Source organism: Cavia porcellus, unplaced genomic scaffold (assembly GCF_034190915.1).
Source record: "Cavia porcellus strain 051 isolate PalLab524CR breed Dunkin Hartley unplaced genomic scaffold, mCavPor4.1 scaffold_9, whole genome shotgun sequence".
Taxonomy (NCBI): Eukaryota; Metazoa; Chordata; class Mammalia; order Rodentia; family Caviidae; genus Cavia; species Cavia porcellus.
The window spans coordinates 37,060,676-37,068,057 of NW_026947492.1; the positions used below are offsets into that span (position 1 = coordinate 37,060,676).

The 7,382-nt window shown below is 37.1% G+C and overlaps 1 pseudogene; it reads right to left on the minus strand.

The window, feature by feature from the left end:
- Nucleotides 1-511: 511 nt before the first annotated feature.
- Nucleotides 512-6,343, minus strand: LOC100723552 (DNA polymerase epsilon subunit 3-like; annotated as a pseudogene).
- Between the last annotated feature and the right edge of the window lie 1,039 nt (nt 6,344-7,382).

The window sequence follows — 7,382 nt, forward strand, 5'->3', positions numbered from 1 at the left end:
CCTCAGTGAGCTGCAAAGGTTGGGCTTAAAACTCGTAATTCTCCTGCCTCAGCCTCCCAAGTAAATTGGATTACAGTCTGTGACACCATGCTCAGCCCGTTCTGAACATTCTTAAAAAGCTACAGTAAATCAAATATGGCTGACCATGATCAAGCCCTGCTATTTCCTGAGCTTTCAGGGCCTCTGTGATCTGGAACACAGCAGGCATCATGGGAGTTATTATTTTTTGGAGGGGTAGGAAGACTGATGATTAAAAGGCTATGTAACCACACACATATGTAAATAAGATAATCATTTGCTAGCTTAATTAGCTGTTCAGAATCCTTCTTGTCAAAAAGTAATACTTTCGGACTGATTAAACAAAAGAGGATTCTGCTACTCTGATGCTGTGAGTTGGTGAAAACGCTGGTTTTTAGGATAACTATAGTCAGTTTCGCTTGAGCTCCCCAGGCACTTGTGCCTAAGACTCCTCTGTCCAGTAGGGAAAAGCATCCCAGAAACACACTGTGTTTCAGAGTGTCAGCGTCCACAGCGCCAGTCTCCCACCCCTTTGGCTGTCTACTTCCTCCTCCTCATTCTGCTTTCCTTCTTCTGGCCTTTCTTCATCTTCATCATCATCCTCCTCCCTCCTCAGGCTTGCACTTTTGAATGTGTTTGTTTTTGTCCTTCTTTCTTTTTGAAGCTTTCTTCTTGCCTATCTGCTCTGGCCTCCCAGAGCTGTTTTCAGCGGGCTAAGGAACTGCTGGATCTCCATCTCTTCCACGGCTGAGAGCATGAGTCACCGGCTTGGTCTCACGGGTCCCTTTCATTGCAAAGCTGTTTGCACAGGATGTGGTCAATAGCACAGAGATGCTGGCTGCGCGGCAGATGGCACCCTGGGCCTCCCTGCTGATGCTTCTTTGATGATTCTGGTGATGAGGACATTGGGCAGGTTTAGGTCCTCAGGCCTCTTGCAGACACAGGGGCCCCACGCTCCTCTCACACAGGCCTCCTTTTCTGGCTGGTACCTTGTCCAGACTTACCGCATCACTACAATCTGATCCTCAGAGGCACCCATCTTGCCCCCGGTTGCCCACACTGTGTCCTACAGTATCCCGCGCATCACAGCCTGCCTCCTGTACCCAGTCCCGCCTCCTCAAATCCCCGGTGACTTTGAACTTTTCGCACTGTGCTGGATAGTTTTGGCTTCCATAGAACACCACTGTGTCGGATACCTTCCCCCTTAGCTACAGTTTTCTGCTTTATACTATTACTACGTCTGGTGTTTTCCATCTCATCTTTTATATCCGATAGTATTTGTTTAAGTATTATGTGCAACTAGTGTTTGGGGAATAGATGTCCATAACTGTTCTCTTACTGTTTTTTTTTTTTTTTTCCCCTAATCAATATGTGTAGGAAACCAGTCTATGAGTTTGTCCATAGGAATAAACTAGGATGTAAGACAAAGGGACACAGCATAGTTAGCTTAGAATACTGGGAGCAAGGGGCCTCTTGCCTCTAGTGGACAGAGTGCGCTGTGCATTTGGGTCATCTCGCTTTTTATTCACTTAGACATGGAAGAAGCACTTAGAGTAATACAAGATTTATCTGCTCATATTACCTATGATTATATGCCAAAGTGAATGACTAGATTTCAGCAGTGTTGACTCTTCCCTAGAACCTGCAGTGTGCCAGCATGCTTACCTCAGGCCGAAGGAGCACGGTTTGCTGTTTTTCTATGTTGTACTCATAAAGGAGGTCAAATACGCCTTGGTCCACATTATCTGGTCTCTTACCAACATGTAGTAACTTTCTTACCTTTCCTTTACCTTTCCTTCTTACCTTAAGTTTTGGCTTAACCCTAATTTTGTCTAAAAATGTTTTTGCATCCCTACTGTTCTCATCCATTGAGTTTGACTCCATGGGTTTCTTTCTTTCTTTCTTTTTTTGTTTTTTAGCTAAGCATGTTTCTTACACATTTATTTCAATGGTATAGAGTGTATCATTGGATTTTTTTTTCTTGTACTCTTCTGACAATCTGTCTTTTGCTTGTGGAATTGAGATGATTCACATTGAGTTATTACTGAAAGTTACTGACTTATTCTTGTCCTTTATTATTTCTCTTTTGCTGATTTTCCTTTTTTCCCCTTCTTAACTGTCTACCTTGCCTTGTATATTCATTCTGTTACACCTTTTGGCATTGTTGGATACTCTTTCTAGGATATCCTTGAGAGTTTTTGGAGTGCTAATTTTGTAGTCATTAATTTCTTAAGGTGCTTTTCACTATGAAAATATCTGATGTTTCCATCAGTTTTGAAAGATGGTTACGCATGATATATCAAACATTGTTGGAAGATGTTTTGTCTTACTAAAATGTCTCACGCACTCCATACTCTTCTGGCATTTAAAGTTGGTTTTGAGAATCTGCTGTGATTATGCTGGGTTTACCCTTATGTGTGATTCATTGCTTTTCTCAAATAACTTTGAAGATTGTTTGTGTTGGAATATTGCAATTTTGACTAAGATATGTCATGGAGAATGGTTCTTCTCTGATCAGTTATTTGGTGTATATATCCCTTGCTTATCTGTATGTTAAATTATTTGTAAATACTTCGACATTTTTCTGCTCTTTTTTCTGTAAACACCTTTTAATGCCATTTGTGCTGTGTTCTGATTTTCTAGTAATTAGAATTCTTTTTAGGTTAGCGCTCTTTGCATCTCAGATACTTTGTTCTCAGATACTTTGCATCAGAGATACTTTACAGTATCTCTGAAAAACTAGGTTCTGAAAGCAGCTTCGTCTTATGGATATGACACTCTCTAGACATTGCTTGTTTCTGCGGCTTATAATTTCAATAAAATTTCTAATTTTTGTATTTCTGTTTGGTGCATCTTCATGGAGTCTAGTTGTTTCTAGACTAGCTGTACATATTCTGTATCATGTTCGTTAGTTCAGTTAATGTTTTGTTAGTATCTTCTGGAAATCTGCTAGCAATTTGGATTATTCAGTCTTTTTGCTGTTTAATTGGCTCTTATTTGAACTAACTGAATACCTTATTGATCTATGTTTTTGTCTCTGTTCATATTGTTTTGAATAATTGAGCCATGTAGCCTTTATTATCTTCCCTACAATGTCCGTGCATCAGGTTCAGGAGATCTGGGGTTTGGGGAGGCATTTTGCTTCCTTGCCTTCTCATGTTTCTACTTTCATAGGTTTGTTTTTTAAATTACATTTATTGATTAATTTAGGCATACAATATGATCACATACATCCTAGGAATCTTGTACTTTTACATGATACATATTGATTCTTCTTTGTTTTCCTATACTTCTCCCCTCCATTGAGATCCCTCTTCTCCTTATTTATTTTGGTGTGCTTTGCTAGTTGATAGTAATGGAAGACTTTGTTGCCAGTCTGTATACTTCTTTATTTAGTGATGTTTTCATGGAATCTTTGCCTCTGTCTCAAGATTGAATCCCTTCTGTTGATTTGGGAGTGGAGGATGCAGCATATTTGGCGCAGCATCCTGATCTTCAGGAAGGCACTGCAGTACTCTTAATGACACAAAGACAATTCAGATGTTGGGATACATATCAATTAATAACAACGATTCTGCTACATTGGCAATAGCAATAAATTAGCAATAGTAATAGCACTAAAGACAAATTTGATATTTACTGATATACCATAAGATCCAGTAAAGTGTCATCTTTACTCAGTAGAAAAGAGATCTATAATTATAAACACTAAGACAAACAAAATATATACAATAAATAGCTACCAAATACAACTGTACCTCCATTATCAACAGATGAGTATTCAGTAGTAATAGCATAGGTTTTATTAGCCATCTAAGTATTCAGAAAGATTAATGGTTACATTAGAATAGATAAAGAAAGTTGAGAACTGGAGAATGAACAAAAACAAAATTTGCAAAATTAATCAGTAGATAATAAGGAGAGAAAAGTGAGATGAAGGATCATATTGAGGCATAAAAGTAAATTAATAGTGTTAAGATAAGTAAAATGAAACAACAGAAAAGAGTAAAATCTAAAGGAAAAAACTAAGTAAAAATTTAAAAAGAGAAAAAAGAGGAGTAAAAAATTCAAGCTACAAAAACATTGAAAAATATTAAATTAGAAACAAACAAACAAACACACAAAAAATATTTTTCACTCCGCTTTCTTTTGTAATGAGTGGTTCCTTGCTAGGTTTTCTATTATTGGAATTCAACAAGCCACAATTTTCCCTCCCTGGATCTATGGCGTGGATTGTGAGGTACCCTACTGTGGTCTGGAAGCCCCTTTGCCCAAGACTGTCCAAGGTGATGTGTGCGTTTGCTCACTTTAGTACACAGAGAACACAGTCACATCACTGGTCCCTGCTGGATGTAGGCGGCAGGCCAGGCATTTGAGTGAGTTACTAGACTTACTCCCAGGATCTTCAGATCCAACTGCTCTAAATGTTACATGTACTGGAGCTGGTTTCTCATCATGGTCCTGTGCCCTTCCTGGCCTGAGTTTAAACTGCAGGAAATCTACATCCATCCCACATTCTCTTTGTAGTTGCCTCCCATATCCAACTCCCACACAGTCACTGTGGGATAGTAACACTGGTAACCCTGCGTTGGATTTATTCTGTAGTTGTTCTGTGGATCAGTCTTAATCAATCCCAAATGGCACCTGATTACTCATTGGGAATGTAGTGCATGCTGCACTGTATTTTGTCATGAAGGAGTCACTTTCGGAATAAAACCTTGCAATGCTTTATAGTTTACGAAAGGTATGGACTTTTCTTGGGGATAACCTAACTGCACCTGTTATTCCTCTCTGGAGTTTCCAGCTCTCCACAACTTACCTCTGTCTGGGATGACCTCATCCATGATCAGGTTAATCAACTTGTGCCTCTGCTGTCCTGTGCCAAGAGAAACCAAAGCACAGAGATGTCTTAGAATTGGCAGCTGACCACAGCCAAAGTGCCAAATCCATGGCGACAAATTTGACAAGGGACATGCACCGCCAGGTCAGGTTCCATTCACAGTCCAAGGCAGTAGGTTCTGCCCTTAAGCTTATGATTTTTTCGATACTATCATAGATGTCTATATCTATCAAAGGTTTGAAGACAAAGATAAACTTTTCATAGTGTGGGTCCTAATCCAGAAATGAGAGGCACTTTGATACAGTTTTAAGAAAATAGAAGAATTCAACAAAATATTATTAAACAGGATAGGTATGGTAAGTATTCTATTCAGTGCTACAGTAGTACAAAGCCAGGAGTAAATATTTTTTTGTATGTGATAGACATTTGAAATCACTCTCTAATGCCATCTTTCAGAATGAATTGTAATGACAGGAATCTGTACATGAGACTATGTGAAAGGAACATGATTTAGTGGCATGCCGTGATGTGGTAAACTTCAGATTGGCAATCACGATGATGTTAGAAAATTGATGTGAATGAAAAACAATAGATAAGACAAAAATATTAGATGAAATAGTTCATGTTTTATGTAAAGGATAAAGTAATTAAGACTATATTTGTAGCTAATGATGGATATCAGTCTGAACTGAGGATGGGTCAGCAGACATGAATGCATAACAACTCTACTTTCCTAAGATTGCAAGTGTTGCTCTCATTATGACAGTTTCACCCAAATGACACCAAAGATTTGCTGACATAAGTGATGTGTGGCATTTTTTTTTCCTTTCTGAATAGGTTTAGCAAAGTCATACAACTCCTCTGACTGTGTAGCGGATATAATTTAAAATTTCTCAGTAACTATAGCTTATAATCTTTAGGGCAAAGATAGCTTGCAAGGGGACATATCTCTAAAACTAACAGTATAAAATGACACTAAACATTGAAGAAGTAAATATATACTTTTTGACTGTAGCATTCTGCCTTGACTGTTTGAATATTTTATAATATTTGAAGGCATACATAAAAATGAAGTAAAAGATAGTGAAAAATGTAACAGAGGTTAAAACTTGGAGACAAATTACAGCTTATATAAACTGCAAAAATGACATGTACATTTTGTAAACTGAAAATTTAGAATTTCTGGTAATAGTTGTATCAAAGCTTAAAATAATTCTATTTTTTCCTCTGTTTTGTTAGGCGTCTGTTAGTAATCACCAGATATTGATTGATGCTGACTGGACAGCAAATGTATGAGCGTGCACCCACCCTACATCTGTACTTGAGATTCATTTTCTTCCTATTGCTCCAGTCCTGGAAATTTTGATCTCCCCTCTTAGTCTGTTTCCCAGCTGCTTACCTACATGAACAACATACTACCTTACCCAACACTGTTCCTCTTAATTCCTCACCAAATGGTTTATTTTCCTTCATAATAACAATCATGTGTCCATATATTCATTTCTTAGTATTATGTTTCTCCTCCCTAGAAACTGAAAACGTGGGCTTTGCTGAGTTGCTATGTTTTCTGTCTTTTTTATAGCTAAGGGAAAAAACTCAAGGTTTCTCCTTCTGAGACTAGTCATTTTCTATGGATTGTAAATCACTCTATTTCAAGCTTAAGCCTTTCTTATAAATGGATACTTATGTGGCAAAAGGGAGATAGAGAACAAAAGTAATAAAAAAGTGACAATTTTATATATGTTAAGTGTAAAGTATAAAAAATTGAGACTCATTTATTAGGGAGGAATAATCATATGTAAATAAAGTGAGAGCTTCATGGGTTAATAAATAAGCAAAAATGAAACCCTGATATATTTGCATAGTAATTTCCTTATTTTATATGAAATTTAAAAGATTTTTCTTTTCACCTGAAGGTTTTTTGTTTGTTTCTTTGCTCTACACTGTGGTTACCACACGAAGATGATATTGAATTCTTCACCTATTCATGATTGACCCATCAAAAATATCTTACTTCTACAATTAATTCCTGTATTTTCTGAAGATTTCAGGAAAAAACAGTATTTAGGGCATAGAAGTGTAAGATTTTTGGAGAGTGAGTCTTGGGTGATTTTTGTGTTAAAGATTAAGCAGCTGATTGGCAAGGTAGAAAGCTGATATAAATTAAGTTTTTTCATGAGTGTTGTCAGTGGACACCACCCCATCTCAAGGTATACTTTATTATAAATGTATTTAGAAATCATCCCAAATTCTTTTTGTTTAAGTATTGGTGATGTAACTATAAACTGGTCTTTTCCCATTGTTATCATAAATATGTGAAAAATCTCTGTTGGATTCTAGTAGAACAATTTGCAACTGGCACATTGTTTTTTTTGGAAGTAGATCATTAAATTTTTATCAGGATGACTGGCTCTGAAGATGAATCCAATCATAATTGATTGCCAAATTAGAAAAATTTGATTCAGAACAACTTTATTTTTCCTAAATTCTGTTAAGATGAGTTGTGCTTTGTCCATAAATAAAT